We start from the raw sequence: 26,468 nt of genomic DNA on the forward strand, positions 1-26,468 counted from the left end.
CTTTTATTTCAGATCTCCAACATCTGTGGTATTTTACCGTCATTACTGCTCTTATAATTTGACTCCAACAGGATATTTCACTGAAATATCACTGATTCCTACCCTAGGCACATGCCTGTCAAGGAAGCCCACTTCACATAGACATGGAACAAGTAATACTAGTTTAGGTATTCTGATGTTTCTAAGGGACAAAAACTTTACAAAATCTCAAGAAATGTAAAGGTTGGTAGTTTTCATACTGAATACCATGAATTAAAAGGATTCATTTCTATATTTGGTTCCTTTGATTTAATGCAAATACAAACTTGGTATCATCTACTGCAAAGTCGTTGCCACTTTCCAACAGAACACTGGAGGGAAATACTATGGATGGGATGATGCAACATTCAACACCATTTCAAACAGTGTGACATTTTTTACCATAATTGAATGCAGCCTACTCAGCACACAAAACTCAGGCTATTAGTTTTCCCTCAGCCTTGGCTGAAGTTCCAATATGCCCTACCTTTAGGTAATTAAGATCACCACCTATAATAGCAAATTTGTGACATGATAACAATTCTGATCTGGAGTGCAGTAACAGCTTTGTAACTCGCTGTCAAGGAGCACCACTTGTACCAATAATTCTGATCACCCTTACGGTCTTTTAACTTTTCACTTTTCTTGATGTCCGAAGGGTGCCACCACCGCATGCTATGGAAACCTACCTGATGTGTGTGTGTCATTCAGTAACACATCACAAGCAAATATTGACATGAACTGGATGCAGCAGACACTCCTTTCTAGTGCTTTCTAGTCAGTTCCTGCTGCTAAGTACTAGTTGTGTACAAGCTGGAATATTTAGTATACATCTCTTAGGGGGAGAAAAAGTGCTTCTGCTGTGCCTCTACATAAGCAGAAAATAAAATAATCCCTTTTTATCCTGTTTGATAACTGCATTGGAACTGTACAGTGCAAAAGAAGCCACCTGAACAAGAAAACCAACCATTTTCCACAATATACTTGACCTTGAAAAGGTGAAATAAAGTCTCCAAAGCAAAATGAAATCACTTTATGTAACAGTGAATGCCTCAGTTATACAATTAATCAGACATTAAAAGGAGGTCTGAATACAATTTGTCTTGGGGATTAAAAAGAGATCCAGGATAATTGGCATAGAAAACACAAGTTAACCTATCATAGGCTTTAGCTATAGTGGTTTGCATACAATACCTATACAACATAACATACCATGCAATATACAGGCAACTTCATCCAGATGATACTGTAATGTGATGGCAAGTTCCCTTTAAGTACTCCCTTCTTCCCAGAGTGTTGTTGTCAAAGGGCATGGAACTAATCATATTAACATGAAGGTGTGGTGGTATTTGAATACTTCAGTTAAATATTTGCAAATCTAACAATAAAAAGGAGATTAAGAAGGGTCTGAGTCCAACTGATCTTTAAGAAAAACACCTTTGACCACAAGTCCATCAGGAAGTGGTCAGCACGTAGCATCCTTGAGACCCTTCGGGAAAAGGAGAGGGTGGATCCTGTTGAGCGGTTCCCTGAGCAGACTGTCAAAGCAATTTGGCAGAATGCCTCATCGCCAGAACTTTCCAACAAGCACCAAGACATGGCTTGGCTGGTGGTGAGAAGGGCTCTACCTGTGAGATCATTTATGCACGCCCGGACTCTCAGCCGCACCGCACGCTGCCCTCGAAGCGGCTGCGGGGGGGAAAGAGACTGTCACACACCTCCTTCTGGAATGTGCCTATGCAGAGGAAGTCTGGAGAGGAATGCAGTGGTATTTGTCGAGGTTCGTCCCGAGCAGCGCCGTGACGCGGGACTCCGTGCTCTACGGCCTGTTCCCCGGGACGCACACCGAGACGAACATCAACTGCGCCTGGAGGATCATCAACTCGGTGAAGGACGCTCTCTGGGTGGTCCGAAACCTGTTGATCTTCCAGCTGAAGGAGTTGACCCCGACTGAGTGTTGCAGACTGGCACATTCCAAGGTCCAGGACTACGTGTTGAGGGACGCGCTGAAGCTTGGGGCAGCTGCCGCCAAGGCGCGGTGGGGAAAGACCACCGTTTAACATCTGCCTGTCGAAAGAACATCAGGGGGCCCTGCAGTCATTTGGGCTCTGCTGACGCCTCAGCTCAATATGTGAGTGAGAAATGCACAGATCTGTATGTAATAATGAAAATTCTGAGCTGTGTATGTGAATGTTGACATATGTATGACATTACCAAATGTACAGTGTATCAAATATTTTATGAATATTTTATGAATAAAGTATATTTTTGAAATAAAAAAAATCTTTTGGTCAATCAGCCACCTGATCTGTAATTTAATTATAAAAAGACATATGTGTAAATCAAAAAGAATTCTTGTCCGATCCAATTTTCACATGTGAGAGGTAGTTGTCAGACATGTCAGCATGCATAAGTTGCCCTGGACTTTACGTACAACCCCCTGCCACCCAACACTAACAGTCATATTTTCCTTTCTAATTCGGTCCACACTATTTAAAAAATCCTTAAGCAATACATTCACCTTTTCCATGAGTAATGTTTGCATCCTTGGGCAAGGATTGGAATAATTTTGTTTTGCAAGATGCAAAAGCCGGAACACTGACCTGCAGAAAATTTCCAGTATGTTAATAATTTAAAGCCAGCAGCTTCTCTGCATCAATATACAAATGGTACAAAATCAGGAACAGGGTCAAGTAGTGAGCTAGTGCTTGTTACCTGCTCTCCGAGACCAAGGCTTAACTTCAGCCTAAAGTGGACAAGCAGGAGGCTGGAAAAACACAGCAAGCCAGGCTGTATCAGGAGGTGGAAAAGTCAACATTTTGGGTACTAACCCTTCTTCAGTCCTCCTGATGCTGCCTGGCTTGTGGTGTTCTTCCAGCCTCCTGCTTGTCTACTTTGGATTCCAGCACCTGCAGTTTTTTTTTGTCTTTAACTTCAGCCCAATTGATTGGATTAAAGTTGCCACTTCCTATTGGCTGAGACAGGTGCTGGGCAGCCCGACTCAATTTCCTAGCAGGTTAAATCCACAGCCATTCACCAAGCCTTCCATACTCATGGCCTCAACCATGTAGAAAGGACAAGGCAGCAGATGCATGAGAACACCACCATCAAGTTTCCCCTTCAAGCCATTCACCATCCCGGCTTGGAAATATAATTGCTGTTCCTGGGTGTCGCTGAGTCAAAATCCTGCAATTCCCTCCCTAATACACAGCATAGACTGCAGCAGTTTTAGGGCAATTAGGGACAGACAATCAATTATTCACATCCTGATGATAAAAATTCAAAGCAATCACTGAATAATACGAAGTCAGCAATCTCACTCAGAGGTCACAATATTGAGCTGGTATTAGAAATGGAAACAATACAGTTGCATTGATGCAGTGCCTTTAAAATAACAGAAATTTGAAACAAAGCCACTGGGGAATATTTGGATAAAAGTTTGGTCAAATGTAGGTTTTAATGAGTGCCTTAAAGTAAAAGAGTAGCAGCAAGATTCAGAGACAGAATTCCAGTCCTGATGGCCTATAAAAGAAGTGGGGCAGGCAGAGGGGCCAAGATTGGGGAAATTAGAGAATTTTTTTTTGAGGGACATGTGCCTTGAAGAGGCTACAGAGATACACAGAGGAAAGGCTTTTGGAGATATTTGAACAGAAGAACGATAATTTTAAATTTGCGGGCGTCAGGTCTGCTCCTCCAAATTGGGACTTGGAATACTTTAGATCTTAATATAAAAAGCACCATTTTAAATGGAGGGCAGAGTCTGAGGTGAATTATATGCACCATTGTTCTGCGTTAATGCACTGCAATAGATGCCAGTTCCTAAATTCAACGCTTCCTGACCCAATTAAAATGTTCTACTCATGTGGTACTCAGCAGCATCTATCAGCTACATAAAACATGAGCGATGCCATAGTACACATATTCATGTAAAACACAGAGAACTGAGTACAAAGATTCAGACTGCAAGTCTTTTTTTTGATGACCTTGGAGTGCAGGTTCATAATTCCTTGAAAGTAGATTTGCAGGTAGACAGGATAGTGATGGTGGTAGTGAGGAATGCATATGCTGAAGACCAGAGTTGAAAAATGTGGTGCTGGAAAAACACAGCAGGCCAGGCAGCATCCGAGGAGCAGGAGAATCAACGTTTCGGGCATAAGCCCTTCTTCAGGAGTCCAGAACTAGAGGGCATAGGTTTAGGGTGAAAGGGGAAAGATATAAGAGACCTAAGGGGCAACATTTTCACGCAGAGGGTGGTACGTGTATGGAGTGAGCTGCCAGAGGAAGTGGTGGAGGCTGGTACAATTGTAACATTTAAAAGACATCTGGATGGTTTTACGAATAGGAAGGATTTGGAGGGATATGGGCCAAGTGCTGGCAGGTGGGACTAGATTGGGTTAAGATATCTGGTCAGCATGGACGAGTTGGACCGAAGAATCTGTTTCCATGTTGTACATCTCTATGACTCTATAAATGTGTCACTACGGCCACACCTCTCATTAGTCTGGGCAATACCTTGATATAAAATGGGTCGTTAAAGCAGATGACTAAGTTTCATAGCCATATATGTTCCACCTTAAATAGAAGAAAACTGGGGTGTGGCCTGTTTGTCAGTATTTCCCAATCTGAGAACACTTAATGAATAATTTTATTCCCAGTGCAGCCTTTATTACTTTATGTATAAAATTGAAGACCAGTTTCGAAATAGATTATCTGATGAGGTTTTCAGGTGACATGACCCTTCATATGTAGTGATGGTGGTGTTTGGTATGCTTTCCTTTATTGGTTAGTGCATCGAGTACAGGAGTTGGGCGGTCATATTGCAGCTGCACAGGACATTGGTTAGGCCACTTTTATAAAGCGGTATTCAATTCTGGTCTCCCTGCTACAGGGAGGGTGTTGTGAAACTTGAAAGGGTTCAGAAAAGATTTACAAGGATGTTGCCAAGGTTGGAGGGTTTGATCTATAGAAGGAGAGGCTGAATAGGCTGGGGCTGTTTTCTCTGGAGCAGCAGAGGCTGAGGGATGACCTTATAGAGGTTTATAAAACTATGAAGGGGATGGATAGGATAAATAGACAAAGTCTTTTCCCTCGGATGTGGGGGTCCAAAACTAGAGGGTATTGGTTTAGGGTGAGAGGGGAAAGATATAAAAGGGACCTAAGAAGCAACCATTTCACACAGAGGGGAGTGCGTGCATGGAATGAACTGCCAGAGGAAGTGGTGGAGGCTGGTACTGTTACAGCATTTAAAAGGCATCTGGATGGATATATGAATAGGAAGGGTTTGGAGGGATATGGGCCAAATGGGATGAGATTAATTTAGGATATCTGGTGAGCATGAACGAGTTGGACTGAAGGGTCTGTACAACTCTATGACTCGAATTGGAGGAGAGCAGGCTGTAAGTGGCACTCTAGCCATCTCAGGACAATGCTTGTTGTTGAATGGAATAACTGCAGTGGCATCCAATTCATCCACTCTCCCTCCTTCACGACAAAAAAAACTTAGAAGCATGGGAATGGGAGTGGAAGATCAGAAGGAAATTAAATAACAAGGATTTCGTTTTGAAAAAAGGAATTCAGGTAAATTTATATCAAACATTACATCAGCTAACTCTATTCTGGGATGTGTGTGCAAGATGTCTTTTGTTTTGTGGCAAATAAAACAGAGTCTGGATAGTGAATACACATTCTAGCACACTGCAATTAACCTTCATCAACTCACCCATGGTTAGTTTTCAGCTTTGCATGCAGCTATCACAGCCCATTCTTTGTTTTTAAAGGCTTTTACATGCAAATTCATTTGAGAGATCCAGGATTGAACCCAATATAATGCAAACACAAATTTCACAGTAAACAGCAAGTCATCTTAAATAAACAGGATTTGAACACCCCATCGACAAAGAAATTACTCCTGCAAAGTGATCTGACAGGGCCCCACTCTTTCGCAAGAGAACTCGAATTCAAGAACCACATGCACATTTTCAGTGCAGTACTGCAAATGTGCTACAGAGGCATCTTTTTCCTCACTTTATCTCAACGCTGACCATTGTCTCAGCATGCTCCTGCCCCACTGAACTCATCTTTACCTACCTCGACACTGTCCTTTCCCCCCTCATCCAGGAATTCCCCACATATGTTCGGGATGCCACCCACGCCCTCCACCTCCTCCAAGACTTCCGTTTCCCTGGCCCCCAACGCCTCATCTTCACCATGGATATCCAATCCCTCTACACCTCCATCCGCCATGACCAGGGCCTCCAAGCCCTCCGTGTTTTCCTCTCCAGACGTGCCCAACAGTACCCTTCCACCGACACTCTCATTCGTTTGGCCGAACTGGTCCTCACCTTTAACAATTTCTCCTTTGAATCCTCCCACTCCCTCCAGACCAAAGGGGTAGCCATGGGCACACATATGGGCCCCAGCTATGCCTGTCTCTTTGTTAGCTACGTAGAACAGTTGATCTTCCGTAATTCCACCGGCACCACTCCCCACCTCTTCCTCCGCTACATTGATGACTGCATTGGCGCCACCTTGTGCTCCCGCGAGGAGGTTGAGCAATTCATCAACTTCACCAACACATTCCACCCTGACCTTAAATTTACCTGGACCATCTCTGACACCTCCCTCCCCTTCCTGGACCTCTCCATCTCCATTAATGACGACCGAATTGACACTGACATTTTTTTACAAACCCACCGACTCCCACAGCTACCTGGATTACACCTCTTCCCACCCTACCTCTTGCAAAAATGCCATCCCATATTCCCAATTCCTCCGCCTCCGCCATATCTGCTCCCAGGAGGACCAGTTCCACCATAGAACACACCAGATGGCCTCCTTCTTTAGAGACCGCAATTTCCCTTCCCACGTGGTTAAAGATGCCCTCCAACACATCTCGTCCACATCCCGTACCTCCGCCCTCAGACCCCACCCCTCCAACCGTAACAAGGGCAGAACGCCCCTGGTGCTCACCTTCCACCCTACAAACCTTCGCATAAACCAAATCGTCCGCCGACATTTCCACCACCTCCAAAAAGACCCCACCACCAGGGATATACTTCCCTCCCCACCCCTTTCTGCCTTCCGCAAAGACCGTTCCCTCCGTGACTACCTGGTCAGGTCCACGCCCCCCTACAACCCACCCTCCCATCCTGGCACTTTCCCCTGCCACCACAGGAACTGTAAAACCTGTGCCCACACCTCCTCCCTCACCTCTATCCAAGGCCCTAAAGGAGCCTTCCACATCCAAAGGTTTACCTGCACATCCACTAATATCATTTATTGTATCCGTTGCTCCCAATGCGGTCTCCTCTACATTGGGGAGACTGGGCGCCTTCTAGCAGAGCGCTTTAGGGAACATCTCCGGGACACCCGCACCAATCAACCGCACCGCCCCGTGGCCCAACATTTCAACTCCCCCTCCCACTCTGCCGAGGACATGGAGGTCCTGGGCCTCCTTCACCGCCGCTCCCTCACCGCCAGACGCCTGGAGGAAGAACGCCTCATCTTCCGCCTCGGAACACTTCAACCCCAGGGCATCAATGTGGACTTTAACAGTTTCCTCATTTCCCCTTCCCACACTTCACCCTAGTTCCAAACTTCCAGCTCAGCACTGCCCCCATGACTTGTCCAACCTGCCTAGCTCCTTTTCCACCTATCCACTCCACCCTCTCCTCCCTGACCTATCATCTTCATCCCCTCCCCCACTCACCCATTGTACTCTATGCTACTTTCTCCCCACCCCCACCCTCCTCTAGCTTATCTCTCCACGCTTCAGGCTCACTGCCTTTATTCCTGATGAAGGGATTTTGCCCGAAACGTCGAGTTCTCTGCACTTTGGATGCTGCCTGAACTGCTGTGCTCTTCCAGGACCACTAATCCAGAATCTGGTTTTCAGCATCTGCAGTCATTGTTTTTACCTCATCTTTCCTCACTTGCCTACTCTTGTGAGTCAGGTGAACAATAAAAATTCATTTACTTTATCATGGGATGTGGGCATTGCCAGAAAAGCCAGTGTTTGTTGCCTGTCCCCAGTTACTTTTGATTTAAATTTGGGTGGCATGGTGGCTCAGTAGTGAGCACTGCTGCCTCACAGCATCATGGTCCTAGGTTCAATTCCAGCCTCGTGTGACTGTCTGTGTGGAGTTTGCACATTCTCTCAGTGTCTGCATAGGTTTTCTCCGGGTGCTCCGGTTTCCCCCCCAAAGTCCAAAAATGTGCAGGTCAGGTGAATTGGCCATGCTAAATTGCCCAGAGTATTAGGTGCATTAATCAGAGGGAAATGGGTCTGGGTGGGTTACTCTTCGGACGGTCGGTGTGGACTGGTTGGGCCGAAGGGCCTGTTTCCACACTGTAGGGAATCTAATCTAAATCAGCTTGCTTGGCCATTGCAGAGGGCAGTTAAAAGTGCTGTTTGTCTGGAATCATGTACTGGCCAGACTAAGTAAGGATGCCAGATTTCCTTCCCTAAGGACACTTAGGGAAACAGATGGGTTTTTAATCACAATCGATTAAAGTTTCATGAATTTAAATTTGACTGGTTGCTGTGATGGGACTTGAACTAATGCTCCCACAGCATTAGCCTGAGCCTCCAAATTATTAATCCAGTGACATTACCTCCATGCTACTATGTCCCACACCAACTCCAGTATGATTTGAAGACACGCAAAGATATTTTTTGGCAAATATTCCTTCGTGAATGGCCAATACCAAATACTGTACAGGTTAACCAGCCAACATCTCAGTACTCTTTCTAGGGCGTGTTAAGGACCAAAATGGCTGCTAAATTTGCCTATATAACAAGTTACAATTCATAGAATAACAAAATGATAACAAGCATGAATGATTCTATATCCAAACCAAAGTCATTCACAAACATCAGTTAGAGTGTACTGTACCAAGCAATAACAGGATAGAGATTAAAAAAAAGGCAGTACTGGTGATGTTTGAGACAGTTTTCCAAGTTTCAAACTGAAGGGCAGGGGAGGGGGGGGAAATAGTATCTGATGGAGCTGAATAGGATTGCTTTGGTTTTGCCAACACGAATTATAAGCAAACTTAGATCATCCACTGTCTGACAGTGTCGCAAAGGACATGGAACAAAGACCTGCTGTAATATAAGAAATTATTTATTTTCTTTTTTTAGGGACTGTAAACTGAATTGGAATTTGGACTGTTATAATTGAAATGCCAGGAGAGTTTTACAACTTTTGGGAGGCAAAGGTCAAGCAGTCTTATCACTAGACTGTTAATCCAGAGACCCAAGTAATGTTCGGAGGTCCCAGGCTTGAATCCTGCCACACAGATGGTGTAATTTGAAGTCAATAAAAATCTGGAATTAAGAGTCTAACAATGACCATGAATCCATTGTTGATTATCAGGAAAAACCCAACTGGCTCACTAATGCTCTTTAAAGGAAGGAAACTGCCATCCTTACCTGGTCTGGCCTACATGTGACTCTAGACTCTCAGCATTGGGGTTAACCTAGGGATGGAAATAAGTGCTGGCCTCGCTAGTAATGCCCATAGCCCGGGAATGAATTTTTAAAAAAACTTCTAAATAATCAAGTGTTACGTATATTATTGAGCTGTGAGATAGTGTTGCTTTTGAAGAAAAAGAAGGAGAACTCAAGACTGAGCAACATCGGAGAATCAAGCCAAAAAGATTTGGCCTGTCAACAGTCTGGTTGTAACCTGCAGCTCAACCAAAAAAACTGCAAGTGCCAAGACCAGCAGAGGGGACAGAATCATCTCGAGCCTGCAGATAGAAAGTATCCACCTCCCCTTTTGTGGGGGGAAAAAAAAAGACAGATAAATCAAGAATGCTTAAACAAATGAATTCTAACAAAAGGAAGATCCAAGTCCACCTGATCGATGACTGTTGTCATTGTACAGATAGCAGCATGTCATCATTGCTAAAATTAAAAAGGACTGTGAGAAAATAACGTCCCATGTAAGGTCTGGACTTCTGATTTTCACAATTTTGCTTACCTTGTTTATGTTCTTTTTCAACCCAGAGCACGTGTCAAACCATTTCGCTTTTGTCCATCTTAATCTTGATTCTGTGTGTCTGTGTAGGGTAGGGGATTTGAAGGGGTACAGCTTAAGTTGTATTGTCGTAGATTTTGTTTATTTAAGTTAGGTGTTACAATTTATTGTTACTGATAATACCTGGTGTCACTTGCTTTTCTCCTGAGTAGTCGTCTGTCAGGCAAATTGATTATTTTGGATGGTTTTGTTGGGATTTTAGACATTTTATGATGGCATGTGAAATGGTGAAGCATAAGTATCAATACACTCTTCCCAATTAGATCAGAACAGTAATGAGTTAAATCTGACTGTGTAAATATGGCAACATAACAAATCAATAAGGAATAGGAGATGGGAAAGAATGGAGTCTTGGGGCACACTGGAGGTGACCATATAGGTTGAAGAGGAGAAGGCATTGGAAGGTGTGTACTGACAATGTTGGAGCAGGCAGAAGTGGAATGAAGAGGAGAGATTAATTTATTACATTGTAAAACAACTATTAACTTGGCGCCTCTTGCACAAGCTCATTATGCTTCTCTCAGTTGCAAAATTATTTGCGCTGTTCATTAAGGTTCAGTGTACACCTGAACATTAATTTTTTTTTCCAAAACAATTCCTCAATACTACACATTCACTCACTCTTTCAAGGCATTGAAATCAGCAGCCAAAACACAAAGCATTCATCTGAAATTATAGAGAGTCATAGAGATGTGCAGCACGGAAACAGACCTTTCGGTCCAACCCGTCCATACCGACCAGATATCCCAACCCAATCTAGTCCTACCTGCCAGCACCTGGCCCATATCCCTCCAAACCCTTCCTATTCATATACCCATCCAAATGCCTCTTAAACGTTGCAATCGTACCAGCCTCCTCCACTTCCTCTGGCAGCTCATTCCATACACATACCACCCTCTGAGTGAAAACGTTGCCCCTTCGGTCTCTTTTATATCTTTTCCCTCTCACCTCTAGTTCTGGACTCCCTAACCCCAGAGAAAAAACTTTGTCTATTTATACTATCCATGCCCCTCATAATTTTGTAAAGCTCTATAAGGTCACCCCTTAGCCTCCGACGCTCCAGGGAAAACAGCCCCAGCCTGTTCAGCCTCTCCCTATAGCTCAAATCCTCCAACCCTGGCAACATCCTTGTAAATCTTTTCTGAACCCTTTCAAGTTTCACAACATCTTTCCGATAGGAAGGAGACCAGAATTGCATGCATTATTCCAACAGTTGCCTAACCTACGTTCAGTACAGCTGTAACACGACCTCCCAACTCCTATACTCAATACTCTGACCAATAAAGGAAAGCATACCAAATACCTTCTTCACTATCCTATCTACCTGCGACTCCACTTTCAAGGAGCTATGAACCTGTTTTCCAAGGTCTCTTTGTTCAGCAATGCTCCCTAGGACCTTACCATTAAGGTGTATAAGTCCTGCCAAGATTTGCTGTCCCAAAATGCAGCACCTCGCATTTATCGGAATTAAACTCCTTCTGCCACTTCTCAGCCCATTGGCCCATCTGGTCAAGATCCTGTTGTAATCTGAGGTAACCCTCTTCGCTGTTCACTACACCTCCAATTTTGGGGTCATCTGCAAACTTACTAACTGTACCTCTTATGCTCACATCCAAATCATTTATGTAAATGACAAAAAGTAGAGGACCCAGCACCGATCCTTGTGGCACTCTACTGGTCACAGGCCTCCAGTCTGAAAAACAACCCTCCACTACCACCTGTCTTCTACCTTTCATCCATTTCTGTGCCCAAATGGATAGTTCTCCCTTTATTCCGTGAGATCTAACCTTGCTAAGTCTCCCATGGGGAACCTTGTCGAACGCCTTACTGAAGTCCATATAGATCACATCTGCCTTCATCAATCTTCTTTGTTACTTCTTCAAAAAACTCAATCAAGTTTGTGAGACATGATTTCCCACTCCAAGCCATGTTGAGTATCCCTGATCAGTCCTTGCCTTTCCAAATACATGTACATCCTGTCCCTCAGGACTCCTTCCAACAACTTGCCCACCACCGACGTCAGGCTCACTGGTCAATAGTTCCCTGGCTTGTCCTTACCACCCTTCTTAAACAATAGCACCACGTTAGCCAACCTCCAGTTTTCCGGCACCTCAGCTGTGACTATCGATGATACAGATATCTCAGCAAGAGGCCCAGCAATCACTTCCCTAGCTTCCCACAGAGTTCTAGGGTACACCTGATCAAATCCTGGGGATTTATCCACCATTACCTGTTTCAAGATGTCCAGCACTTCCTCCTCTGTAATATGGACAGTTTGCAAGATGTCACCATCTATTTCCCTACAGTCTATATCTTCCATATCCTTTTGCACAGTAAATACTGATGCAAAATACTTGTTTAGTATCGCCCCCATTTTCTGCGGCTCCACACAAAGGCTGTCATGCTGATCTTTGAGGGGCCCTATTCTCTCCCTAGTTACCCTTTTGTCCTTAATATAGTTGTAAAAACTCTTTGGATTCTGCTTAATTCTATTTGCCAAAGCTATCTCATGTCCCCTTTTCGCCCTCCTGATTTCCCTCATAAGTATATGGCACAGTGGCAAAGTGGTCAGCACTGCTGCCTCACAGCGCCAGAGACCTGGGTTCAATTCCTGCCTCAGGTGACAGTGTGGAGTTTGTACATTCTCCCCGTGTCTGCACTGGTTTCCTCCGGGTGCTCCGGTTTCCTCCCACAGTCCAAAAATGTGCATGTTAGATGAATTGGCCATGCTAAATTGCCCATAGTATTAGGTGAAGGGATAAATGTAGGGGAATGGGTCTGGGTGGGTTGTGCTTCGGTGGGTCGGTGTGGACTTGTTGGGCTGAAGGGCCTGTTTCCACACTGTAAGTAATCTAATCGACTTCCATTATACTCTTCTAAGGATTCACTCAATCTATCCTGTCTATACCTTACATATGTTTCTTTATTTTTCTTAACCAAACCCTCAATTTCTTTAGTTATCCAGCATTCCCTATACCTACCAGCCTTTCCTTTCACCCTAACAGGATGCAACAACCTGCTGTATCACAGGGGTAAATCATGACATCATGCCAATTCTTTTACACACCAAAATGACTATCTTGCCCATCCGTTGAGGACGAGAAATGCAGAGGAGGCTGATTATGTTAACTCTTGGTGGGAAAAAGAAAAAGAGGTTGGCTGTTAAACTTAGGAGCAGTTCATTCCAAACTCTTTCCCCAAAACATATCAAGGGGATCAAGGGTTATGGGGAGAAAACAGGAGACTTGGGTCGAGAAACTTATTAGCCATGATTGAATGGCATAGCAGATTCGATGGTCTGAATGGCCTAATTTCTACTCCTATGTCTTATTTCAGAGAATACAATGAAATACCAGACTGGTGCTTCATATTCCTCAGATTTTCTTGTCCAGCGTCCTGCTATATTGTTTTTTATGGAATGGGGGAGCAGGGGGCAAGGAAGGCAACACCAAGGGCTTCTTTGGGTCACTTGTATTCTTCCACACCATGCACGCCTGCCCCCAAACACCTAAACATATACATACACATGTTAAAAATATAAATTCTGTTCCATGCCTTTCAGATAGCATTTTTGAACACCAACATATTTTGATCCAGAGGATCAATATTTTATGCATGATGGTGAGCTTTACTCGAACTTCCACATTTGTGTGGGGCCTGTCATTGGTACCATAGGCCCACGTATCACTTATCCCAAATTAAATTGACGTACATGTGACAACTCCTTTACTCAAAGGAGTACAACATTGAAAACTTATTTAAATAGACCATGTTTCACTTCATTTGTTAGTAGTTTAGCCTGATCTAAATTAACTATCAGCATACTGTCTTTCTGCTAATGTGTCAAATTCAGACATACAATGGCATCATGTCCCATTTCCTGATAATATTAAGAAAGGTTCTTTGTTCAGCTTATGGCATGCTTTTTCAGCTATTCAATATATCAGATCGAGGTTTAGTTTAGAGGAAGCATGAGTTTCTAGGAAAGCTAAGTTTCACAGTGTGTGAAAAAACGTACCAGAGAGTACCTTGAATTATAATGCGACATCAACTCCATCCATATCCTGTACATGACGGGATAGAGAAAATATTGAGAGAGAGGATTTACTGCAGAAGTATTCAGATTCAAAATGAAAACACTGGAATCTTGCCAAAAGTAGCATAGTGCAGTGTATACTGGCATAACATACTGTACACAGTCATGTGGCAAAAAAAAACATTCTGACCCATATTTCTCCACATAACAAACTTTCACCCAAGAGATTAAGGGTATTAGGGCAATACTGAAACTACTGCAAGGGTAATGGTAGGACCTACATACAGAAAGCATCTTATAATAGATTCATATCAAATTTCTACAACTGCTCCAGTAATTTTCCAAAAGGTGTTGATGACAACAATAGCTGCATTTTGGATTATTTGTGGTTGAATCAGTTTGACCTAACTTGATGTGCCTTGCTCATTTCAGGAACTACTTAAAATATTGCATCAGATATTCCAGTTTCCCAGTTCATACAGAGAATTGTTTTAAACTAATACATAAGTTCCGTGTTTGCTTAATAACTTAATTACTTTGGCTTTTACACAAAAGCCAATGCCACACCTGTTATGAACAAACAAGACTAACTGGTTGGCTTGCATCAAACCTAAACTGGCCATTCCTGGTACAACAATAAAGAACCCATCAATAATAATTATTGCCATTTGATGATCAAAGGAGTTCACTTTCAGAAGCACATCCACGGAGATGGACAAAGTTACCAGTCTTTGAAATGGAGATGGTAATCGGATGGAATAGAATACAGATATTCTGAAACAGCCTGTTTCACCAGTGACAGAGAAAAGATTTGGAATTGGTAGTGATGATCCAGAATTGGTGGCGGGGCAAAAGACAATGGCCCCTGTCTTCCTAATGTTTAAGTGGAGGAAACTGCAAGGCATCCAAGACAATGTAGGACTAATTGTCAGCAATGGAGGGGTTGAAAGGTCAAGCTGAGAGGCATTAATACACACGTGGAATCTTAGCTCATATCTTAAGATGACAATGCTAAAGAGCAGCCTGTAAAACAAGGAAAAAAGAACAGACTACAGGAATATTTGGGAGACTGCAGGACAAAGGAAGAGAAGCTATTGCTGATGATCCTGTGGTTACGCTTAGATAAGAAGGGCAATCCCATTCAGCTTGATGACACAGTTAATTCAATTCAAAATAGCTTGTCCTCATATAAACAAAGTGCTTAGGAAAGCTACTGAACTAACATACAGTGCACTACATTCTTCAGAGTGCTGAGCACCCCACTGGAGAAGATAGTTTGACACTGGCTGCGGTCTAAATGGGAACCAGTGTAAGGTGACATTTACAAAACAAATTGAAGTCTAATTAAAGATTAGTGAGCCTGCCGACTATCCCATCAACTATTGGCTGGCTAAGTTTAAAATTAAAATTAAACTCGCACTTAAAGCTCAGAAACAGGACATTCAGACTCTCAGCTCATGGCAGGATTTATGCTCAACAAATCTTCAGCCATCCATCTGGATGCCTTTTCCAAGTAGAAAGGAACTCAAGTCAGAGGTAGAATTGAATTGGCCGGCTCCGTCCTCTCTATATGGATACCAGCACTCATTTTGCGAATGGCATTGTTCAAACAAATTTCATAGTTTGCTTCCTCCAATCCAATTTAGAAGTGCAAGTTTATCAAGACATTAGTGGCAGATGCTGAGGAAATGAGATTGTATTGAAACCTTGTTCCATTACTTCTCCCTTACAGCATTTCAGAGAATGTTTACAAGGCTAATTCTTGGGATGAAGGGAATTCCTGATGAAGAAAGGCTGAGAAAATCAGATCAAAATTACTGGGCAAAAGTGAGGACTGCTGATGCTGGAAATCAGACCACATTGGGTGCAAGATATACAGTAGATGACATTAGTGGTGGTGCAGGCAAATTTCTGTTGGATGTAGAAGGGTGTAGGCACATGTTTTGCACTTCCTTTGGTGGCAGGGGAAGGTGCTGGGAGTGGGATGTGGACTGGTTTGGGGGGGGGGGGGAAATCTTATCAAGGGAGTCGCGGATGGAATGATCTCTCCAAAATGCTGATAGCTGTGGGGAAGGAAATCCTGGTTTGGTTTGGGGGGGGGGGGATCTGATTGTAGGCAGCAGTCTACCACAGAAGGCAGAGGCCAAATCACTGAATATATCTAAAAGGAGAACTTTTTTTTACATTTTAAAAAGTATCAAGGGATATGGTACTGAGATGGAGGATTACCGATGGTCACACTGAATGGTGGAACTGACTCGAAGGACCAAATGGCCTACTTCTGCTTCTAGTTCTGTGTCTCTATATAGTATGGCCAGTACGCATGAATGGCCAGTGACATCACCTGGCCACTACAAAAACCATCCGCAGGAAGCATCTGCACACACACAGGGAGATCACAGCCATCTTCTGTACGTACACTACCAAAGGGTGAGCAAGTCAGAGTAGGATATAGACTGGGAGTGAGAGTGAGGCTTCCATAGTGAGGATGCCTTGATATCTGTTACTGTATTCCTGGACAAGGAGGTAGTGCAGCAGAGAATTTCGGAAGGACTGCACAGCAACTAGAGAGGACCAGGCAACAATATATTTACTTTTGAAAGGCAAGGCCCTGGCCCCATGCACCCTTCTGCTCCTGTTTGAACAAACATGATGAACAAACATCAGTCATTAACAACCAGGGTGTTTCAGTAAGATGTTAATTTCATTGACATATGTCAGTTTACCACCCCAATATATCAATGGACTCCCATTCAGTTCCTGACACTGCCACAGCTGGAGAGTTCAAAAATAATAACACAAAATGAAAGGCATTAACCTAGCACAAATTTCATCTCAGCCCACAGAATAGCTGGTGTGGGCAACAAAAAAAAAAGCCACCATGCTGCAACATGAACTTACGTAAAACAAAATAATTTGCAGATAGTGTGGGGTGATTTAACCTGTGCTGGAAGTGTTTCTATTTCCAAGCTCTAATACCTTGAGCAAAATGTTCACCAACTATAAAAAAAAGTTTCCATATTAAAAAAAAGCTTTAAAATGACTCAGAACTGGCTTTGAATGTGTCTTTTGAGAAGACATACGGTATCTTTTTTTTAAAGCATCTGTGGGAGCACAGTGGGTGTTGTGAAAGCTTAGCTGAAGAATGAGATCATGGACTGAATCCTACAATCAAGCTGCCTCTCAATTACAACCCACGAAATAACCACACAAACATTACAGCTACACAATCCTGCCGTGAGTTGTCATTCACATGCTAAATTGCTTTTTTACAAAAACATTTTTTAAAAAACCCAAAAGTTCTTAGAATTGTCTCTAATCCATCTTTGTTTGCAGTGGCTGAATCCAGTGTGAAATTCAGTTCAAGTTCAGCTTCCAGATTTATCACAACTTGAATGTTTTACCCTCATGCTATCTTCAGAGGAAACAGTCTCCACCCCTTGGCACCAATTCCAGGACACTATTACTTCTGTCCACTGGCTGGTTACAATCTCTGGTCTTTCAGTTCAGTTATAATAAAAAGGAACCCACACTTGGGTAAGGAAGTGCCACAGATAGGTGGAAGACTAGCCTTCAATGTGTGATTGGCTTTAATGTAATGCAGATCCACTTTTAAGTTCTAATTGTTGACAGTTGATTTACCCGAACAAGAGAAGTATAACTGGCTTATTTGTACGCACTGGACTATAATAGTTCAGTGAGTTTTCTTTTGCTTTAATGAGGCTAAGTGTTACATCCAGTCGCATTGAACATGAACACTCTAATTTCCTACCTCGATGGAAATCTGCCATCCTTACCTGGTCTGGTGCACATGACTCTGAACCCACAGCAATATGATTGATTCTTAACTGCACTTTGATATGGCCTAGAAAGGCATTTAGTTCACAGGAAATTTGGGATGAACAATAAACATTGGCCCAACCAACGATGTCCACATCCCATGAATGTATAAACGTAGTTTTCCTTTGTAAACTCAACTTATAAATCTGAAATTATCTGCACAGAAAAGTCAGCATCAATAGAGTGGAAGTCTATACTGTAGAAAATACATTAATTGAAAAAATGTCCCAATACAGCAAAGATTTTTGAATTACTATCAATTCAACAATTATTTATATTACTGTATTTCTGATGGTTTTCATTCCTCTGCAATTGCACTTGTGTTTGTGCCAAGGTGATTTTGAATCCTTCTGTCTCCTCTCTGACTGCAATATCCTACGTATATCCATTTTCTTTTACTTGTTTTTCTGATAACTATTTTTGGTCAATGTTTTCTGCTCAAAAGTGAAGTTTTAAGGGTTACACCACAGTTTCCACTTTCTTAATCCAGCACATAAGGCAGGGCCTCCCAAAATGAGGGTCAGGACCCCGAGTGGGTTTGCAAGCACTGAGGCAGCAATGGTAACCATGGAACCTTGACAGAATTATAACAGCTGTATCCCTGCTCTCAGTTCTCCCTAAAAGGCGTCATCACAGTTATCAATTTGAAATGGAGTCCCAATGGGAAAAAGAGTGGGTAACACAGATTTAAGGCAAGTTAGGCACAATCAACTGTCTAGTAACACTCCATAGAGTCATGGAGATGTACAGTATGGAATCAGACTGTTTGGTCCAACTCGTCCATGCCGACCAGATATCCCAACCTAATCTAGTACCATTTGCCAGTACTTGGCCCATATCCCTCTGAACCCTTCCTATTCATATATCCCATCTGATCAAGAACCTGTTGTACTCTGAGGTAACCTTCTTTGCTGTCTACTACATCTCCAATTTTGATGTCATCGGCAAACTCACTAACTCTAGCTCCAATGTTCACATCCAAATCAGTGTCACACCACTGGTTACAGGCCTCCAGTCTGAAAGGCAACCCTCCACCACCTCCCTCTGTTTGCTACCTTCTGTATCCAAATGGGTAGTTCTCCCTGTATTCCAGGTGATCTAACCTTGCTAACTAGTCTCCCATGAGGAACCTTGTCAAACATCTTACTGAAGTCCATATAGGTCACATCCATCGATCTGCCCTCATCAATCCTCTTCAAAAAAGAAATCAATAAAGCTTGTGAACAATGCTTCATTAGATGGAGGACAGGAAAAACACAAACATCCACCAAATCCACACCAGTGAACTGTACAGATTCTCCAAATAAAATTCCTAATTTACTCCCAAGTAGCAGATCATTGTGGGCTGTGGGCTATGGGCTGTGGGCATGTTCAGAAAAAAATGACTTGAGACTGCAAAACCTTCTGCCAGTAAAGTCCATTAAAGAAAAAAAATTGAAAACAAAGTGATTTAAACAAATTCAAACAATGAGCACCACAATATTTTGCACCATCCAGAAACACAAAATTGCCTTGTGTAATTAATTACCATGGTGAAACACCACCAGATCCCGTGTGAAAAAATGTATCTTCAGTTTCTTAAAAATAAAAATTCCATAAAAGTCAGTTACTGCATAAAATAAGTAAAATTATAATATATTGTGCCAAATTGACAAGTGTAGCATTAGTTTTTTTTAAAAAAAAATAGGTGTCTAAGCAGTTACAAATGGATATGATGTGTCACATATGTAGAATATGGAATTTGTTCCACACTCCAAGATAGTAGCTTGACTGAGCCAATATAGTTTATAGTATCAGTAAGCATACAATTGGAACCACTAACTAGTTATCTGCATACTTCATAATACTTTGTGTAATGGGAAGAGAAAACAAGTGTCAAGTAACTTTAGTTGGTGGCAACGTCACCTAAAAAGATAATTGGCTCAAATCCATTTCTGGATGCAACAGCACCTCTAACAACACACTTCCATAGAAGACAGGTGTGTCAGAGTTTGCTGGCTTGCTCAGGTGGATATTAAAGATCCCATTACCTTATTTGAATAACAGGGTGTTGTCCTGAATATTCCCCTTTCAAGTAAACTGAATTATATTATTTAAAGATCTAACCCATCAGCAAGGTTAAGCTACATTGAACATGTCTGACTATGCATTTCTTGACCATGAATCTGGTTTATTTCCCCCTCAATTCTTACCATAAGGAAAGGGAAATGCTAGTTTTGTTTCTGTGGCACATGAAACTTGATTCACCTTGCTAAGTCCTCGTTGTGACTTTCACAAAACACCAGTGAAAACAATTATTTGTATAACCTTTGTATAACAATGCACAGAATGACTACTCTTCCTACACAATTCAGTATCTGAGATACTTTGACATAAGTTTTGAGTACATCTTAACTGCAACCAAGTTTTATTGCTGCATACACTTCCGTCTGTTCCACACCGAAACCTGATCTCGTCCTCGTTTGATGTCCACAGATACTGGACAGTCATTGGGAGTAAGGATTTCACATAATTTTTCCCTCTTTAACCCAAAGGCAATGTTGGCTACTCCAGAGGATCTCAGCTAATTTAACAGAGACTTGGAATCAGATCAGAAGGCCAGTCTGCTTTGCACACCTCAGCTGCATATTAGCCATTGTACCCACCAATTCAATTATTTATAACAATTCATCTGTTAAAACCATCATTTTTATTCAATAAAATTTGGAATCCACACCTTCCGAGAGTAGTATCCATTATTAGCTTAAATTTAAAAAGATAAGAACGGTATACAGGGGAGGTCTTCCCTTGAAAAGAGAAAAGCTAAGAATTTGCAGCAAAACTTTTTTTTAAAATAGAGACTTTACTCACCTGAAATAATTTAAACTGGCTTAACACATTCGACAACAAACAGTGAAATTGTTCAAAAGAATAATTTGAGAGCCTCAAGCTAATCCCACAGCCTCACAAAAAAAATCGAACATTGTATTCCCATTGCATCAAAATGTGTTCTTTATCTCCACGTGTGGAATCATCATTTACCAGAAACAAACAGCAGCTTCAAAACCGTAACTTTTTTCTTACAGCCAGCGTGTTGGGAGGTTCCGGAAAATGTCACTCAGGAAACTTCAAGAAAATGACTTACCAACGGAGAATAAGTGTCACCCGTCACGGAAACGACACAGGTACTTCACTTTTCCATATTTACTTCCCCTTCCTGAAAGTAAGATGGGGGGGGGGGGAGAAAGTTTCAAAAAAATACTATAAATCCAGGCATAAGGCGATTTCTCGAATCAATCACAATTCGGCTTCAGTTTCTTCCCGGGTTAGAACTTTTCAAACATAATTCAGTCTGATTTCCCGAAAGATCCCAAATGAGAATTGAAATACAGTCCAGAGATAACCTTAAGTGAAAAAAAGGATAGGATTGGGCAGAACGTAAAGCGAGCAGCTCAAGTACCTCTCTGATCGAGCGGAAGAAAGGAAAAGCAGCAAATGTAGGAAGTGCAGAAAACTTCAGGCTTGCAACCGTGACAGAAACAATTCACCAGACCAGCACTTAGTGAATGGGAAAGGGCGGGCACTTAAGGATAATCTTGAATTTCCAAAGTGATGTGGGTAAGCCCCTGCTGACTACTAATATGGAGAGAGACACACAGCCAGACTGCGGCGGTCCCGAACCGTTGCAGCAGGTGGAGAGCTACTCCAAGGCTTGGAGATTCCGTTGGGTCCTAGCGCCCATGAACAGCAGTATTCGTTACTGGAAAGAGGCACCTCTCATGATTTCAAAAGCATTTGTTTGTTCGCACAAAGAGAACTTGCTTCCTTCAACCATACTTTTTCAGTAGTTTGTGAACTGATGAGTTTCTGATTTTCTGACAGATAGCACCCAGGGGGAGTTTTCAACAAATGGTGCCTATGATGTATGACTTTCTTTATTCATTCATGGGATGTGGGCATTGCTGGCTGGGCCAGCCTTTATTGCCCATCCTGAATTGTCCTTGAGAATGTGGTATTGAGCTGTGTTCTTGGACTGCTGTATACCTACAATGCTGTTAGAGACGGAGTTCCAGGATTTTGATCCAGCAACACTGAAGGAACAACAGTATATTTCCAAGTAAGGATGGACTTGGAGAGAAACTTGCAGGTGGTGGTGTTCCCATGGATCTGCTGCCGTTGTCTTTCTAGATGAAAGTGGTTGTGGGTTTGAAATGTCTCAGAAGCCTTGATGCATCTTGTAGATATTACACACTGCTGCTCCTTAGCATTGGTGATGGAGGAAGTGAATGCTTGTGGAAGTGGTGCCCAACAATTGGGGTGCTTTGACCTGGATGGTGTCAAACTTCACTGAGTGTTGTTGCATTCATTCAGACAAGTGGGGAGTATTCCATCACACTCCTGACCTATCCCTTGTAGATGGTGGACAGGCTTTGTGGAGTCAGCGGGTGAGTTACTTGCTGCAGTATTCCTGGCTTTGGTATTTATGTGGCTGGAGAAAGTGAGGTCTGCAGATGCTGGAGATCAGAGCTGAAAATGTGTTGCTGGAAAAGCGCAGCAGGTCAGGCAGCATCCAAGGAGCAGGAGATTCGACGTTTTGGGCATAAAGAAGGGCTTATGCCAGAAACGTCGATTCTCCTGTTCCTTGGATGCTGCCTGACCTGCTGCACTTTTCCAGCAACACATTTTCAGCTATTTATGTGGTTGGTCCAATTGAGTTTCTGGTCAATAGTAGCTCTCAAGGTCTTCATAGTGGGAGATTCAGTGATAGCAAAACATTCAATATCAAGGGGCATCTCTCATTGGATATCATTATTACCTGGCACTTTTGTGGCATGAATGTTTTTTGCCACTTGTCAACTATACCATGGATATTGTCCAGGTCTTCCTGCATTTGGGCATGATCTGCTTCAGTGTTTGAGGAGTCATGAATGATGCTAAATATTGTGCAGTCTGAGTGGACATTGCCACTTCTGACCTTATGTTGGAGGGAAATCATGATGGTGTTGGACTGGGGTGTACAAAGTTAAAAATCACATAACACCAGGTTATAGTCCAACAGGTTTATTTGGAAGCACTAGCTTTTGGAGCGCTGCTTCTTCATCAGGTGGTTGTGGAGAATAAGATTGTAAAACACAGAATTTATAGGAAAATTTACAGTGTGATGTAACTGAAATTATATATTGAAAAAGACTAGGATTGTTTGTGAAGTCTCTCACCTTTTAGAATGACCATGTTGGTTTCAGTTCTTTCATATGTAAATTGCAAAACTTTTTTTAAAAGTTACATTCTCAAGTGATCTTAAAAAAGTTTTGCAATTTACATATGAAAGAACTGAAACCAACATGGTCATTCTAAAAGGTGAGAGACTTCACAAACAATCCTAGTCTTTTTCAATATATAATTTCAGTTACATCACACTGTAAATTTTTGCTATAAATTCTGAGTCTTACAGTCTTATTCTCCACAACCTGATGAAGAAGCAGCGCTCCAAAAGCTAGTGCTTCCAAATAAACCTGTTGGACTATAACCTGGTGTTGTGTGATTTTTAACTTTGAGGGAAGATCATTGATGGAGGAGCTGAAGATGGTCGGGCCTAGGACACTACCCTGAGGAACTGCCACAGCAATGTCCTGGAGCTGACCTCCAACAGCCACAACCATCTTCCTTTGTGCAGGTCATTGCTCAGCAAGTGCTGCTGGATAGCACTATTGATGACAGTTTCCATCACTTTACTGATGAACGAGAGCAGACTATTGGGGAGACTGGACGCCTCCTCGCAGAGCGCTTTAGGGTACATCTCTGGGACACCCGCACCAATCAACCACACTGCCCTGTGGCCCAACATTTCAACTCCGCCTCCCACTCTGCCGAGGACATAGAGGTCCTGGGCCTCCTTCACCGCCACTCCATCACCACCTGATGCCTGGAGGAAGAACGCCTCATCTTCTGCCTCGGAACACTTCAACCCCAGGGCATCAATGTGGACTTCAAAAGTTTCCTCATTTCCCCTTCCCCCACCTCACCCCAGTTCCAAACTTCCAGCTCAGCACTGTCCTTATGACTTGTCCTACCTGCCTATCTTCTTTTCCACCTATCCACTTCACCCTGCTCCCTGACCTATCACCTTCATCCCCTCCCCCACTCACCTATTGTACTCTATGCTACTTTCTCCCCACCCCCACCCTCCTCTCATTTATCTCTCCACCCTTCAGGCACTCTGCCTGTATTACTGATGAAGGGCTTTTGCCCGAAACGTCGATTTTCCTGCTCCTCAGATGCTGCCTGAACTGCTGTGCTTTTCCAGCACCACTCTAATCTAGAATCTGGTTTCCAGCATCTGCAGTCATTGTTTTTACCTAATTGACTGGGTTAGCCTTGTTCTGCTTTTGTATACAGGATATACTGGGCAATTTTCCACATTGTTGGGTAGTTTCCAGAGTTGTAACTGTGCTAGAGCAGCTTGGCGAAGGGATGAGTAAACTTCAGGAACACAAGTCTTCAGGTCCCATGCCGGAATGTCGTAAGGGTCCATAACCATTGCAGTATCCAGTGCCTCCAACCATTTCTTGATATCACGGGAAGTGATTCAAATTGCCTGAAGATTGGTATCTCTGATGCTGGGGATCTTTGAAGGATGCTGAAATGGATCATTCACTTGGAACTTCTAGCTGAAGGTTGCTGTGAGTCCCTTAGCCTTATCTTTTGCACTGATATGCTGGGCTCCCCCATCATTTACGATGGGGATATTTATGGAGCTTCCTCCTCCCAGTGAGGTATTTAATTGTCCACCACCATTCATGACTGAATGCAGCAGGACTGCAGAGCTTAAGTCTGATTGTTTGGTTGTAGAATCACTTAGCTTTGTCTGTCGTTTGATACTTATGTTGTTTGTCTGTTTGATAGATTCACCAGGTTGACACTTTATTTTTACATAAGCCTGGTGCTGCTCTTGGCATATCCTCCTGCACTGTTTCTTAATCAGGGTTGATCTCTTGGCTTGAGTGGAGGATATGCCAGGCCATGAGGTTGCAGATTGTTTTGGATAACAGTACTGCTGCTGCTGATGCCTCACACCACTTTATGAATGCTCTGTTTTAAGATGCAAAATTTGTCTGAAATCTATTCCATTTGGCACAGTCATAGTGCCATACAATTCACCAAGGCTCCTTCGACAGCACCTTCCAAATCCATGACCACTTCCATCTGTAAGGACAAGGGCAGCAGATACATGGAACCACCACTAACTACAAGGTCCCCTCCAAGCCCCTCACCATCCTGATATGGAAATAGATTGCTGTTCCTTCAGAAGAAGAAGAGGTTCTCAAGAAGGGTCACTGGATCTGAAATGTTCACTCTGCACAAATGCTGCCAGATCTGCTGGATTTTGCAACAAACATCCAGAAGTAGAATAATGAATGTGATGTAGGGAACTATTAAATAGGATACACTTGTTATATTTATTGGGTAAAGTTATTAATGAATTGACTCTTCCAGTTGTAGTTTTGGAAAGATTTAAATATATGCAAATATGGGAAGTTGAAGTATCAGAATGTTTACCATGATCTGAAGGGCCTGGGGAAAGAGGGCATAGATACAACATTAAATAATTTAGCAGAGAGTAGATTTTTTTTTCTTCATTGGATTATGAGGCTGTAAAATGCATTGCCAGCATTAGTGATTTGAAGCAAGAATCATGTCAATGTTCATGACTAAGTTAGCTTAGTGGCTGTAGGAAAAGGGAATAAAATGATATGGGAATGGAGCAGATAAATGGAATGAGGAGACTCCCATATGCAGGGTGAGCACCATCATGAACTAGTTGATGCAGATAGAAACTGCAGCTTGGAAACAGACTGTGTTATAGTTGCTTTACTTTGAAGCTGTTCACTGTATGTGAAGTGCTCTCTCTGGAGTCTTGGCAATGGTAACATATAAATGCAAGTCATTCTTGAATATTCAATTTTGTGAATGCAAAAGTTCAGAAAATACTATATATTGTAACAATTCTCACTGATTCTCATTCAGAAAGTACCGTGTATTGTGACAATTCTCACTGATTCTCTGTCTCAGTTTGCTAAGGAGATGAGATGGGACTGTCACAGAAGGACAAGAGGCAGGTTGGCATCCACGGTACCTTTTAGACCAAGGCCCAGGCACAAATATTACTGCTGGACATGGTAGGAGGCAAAGATCAGGGGATGTTTTAGGAAGAAATAGCCTTTACTTAGGTGAGAAACTGGCATTTCTACCACTTCTAGGGCTTTTATGCAAGATTCTAGCACGTATTCTGGCATCAACATGTGGTACACATAATGTGGATATTTGTGCGATATTCATTTGATCTTCTAATTATTAGAAAAGCAAATTGACAAAGGTTTTGTCTATGAAAAAGTATTACTGAATAAAGACACATTTAGTCAAAGCTTTTTGTCTTGTACTCATCAGTACAATTCACAAGAATACCAATAAAAGAGAACACCAACATTTATACGGTATTACAGGAGAGTGTTGATTGATTGGAAGAAACATTGCCATGGAGAATGCAACAGTTC

The 26,468-nt window shown here is 42.5% G+C and overlaps 1 protein-coding gene across 2 annotated transcripts in view; it reads right to left on the bottom strand.

The window, feature by feature from the left end:
- The window catches only part of LOC132805701 (polypeptide N-acetylgalactosaminyltransferase 6-like), a 72,001-nt gene extending 50,476 nt beyond the window's left edge, over positions 1-21,525 (bottom strand). The window contains exons 1-3 of one of the 2 annotated variants that reach the window (XM_060820890.1): positions 21,377-21,525; positions 21,062-21,133; positions 10,005-10,083 (exon numbers count right to left, since the gene is read on the bottom strand). The gene's annotated coding sequence lies outside the window, so the exon portion shown is untranslated. The remainder of the gene's footprint in view (positions 1-10,004; positions 10,084-21,061; positions 21,134-21,376) is intronic. The other variant, XM_060820891.1, reaches the window with a different exon arrangement.
- Between the last annotated feature and the right edge of the window lie 4,943 nt (positions 21,526-26,468).

Source organism: Hemiscyllium ocellatum, chromosome X (genome assembly GCF_020745735.1).
Source record: "Hemiscyllium ocellatum isolate sHemOce1 chromosome X, sHemOce1.pat.X.cur, whole genome shotgun sequence".
Taxonomy (NCBI): Eukaryota; Metazoa; Chordata; class Chondrichthyes; order Orectolobiformes; family Hemiscylliidae; genus Hemiscyllium; species Hemiscyllium ocellatum.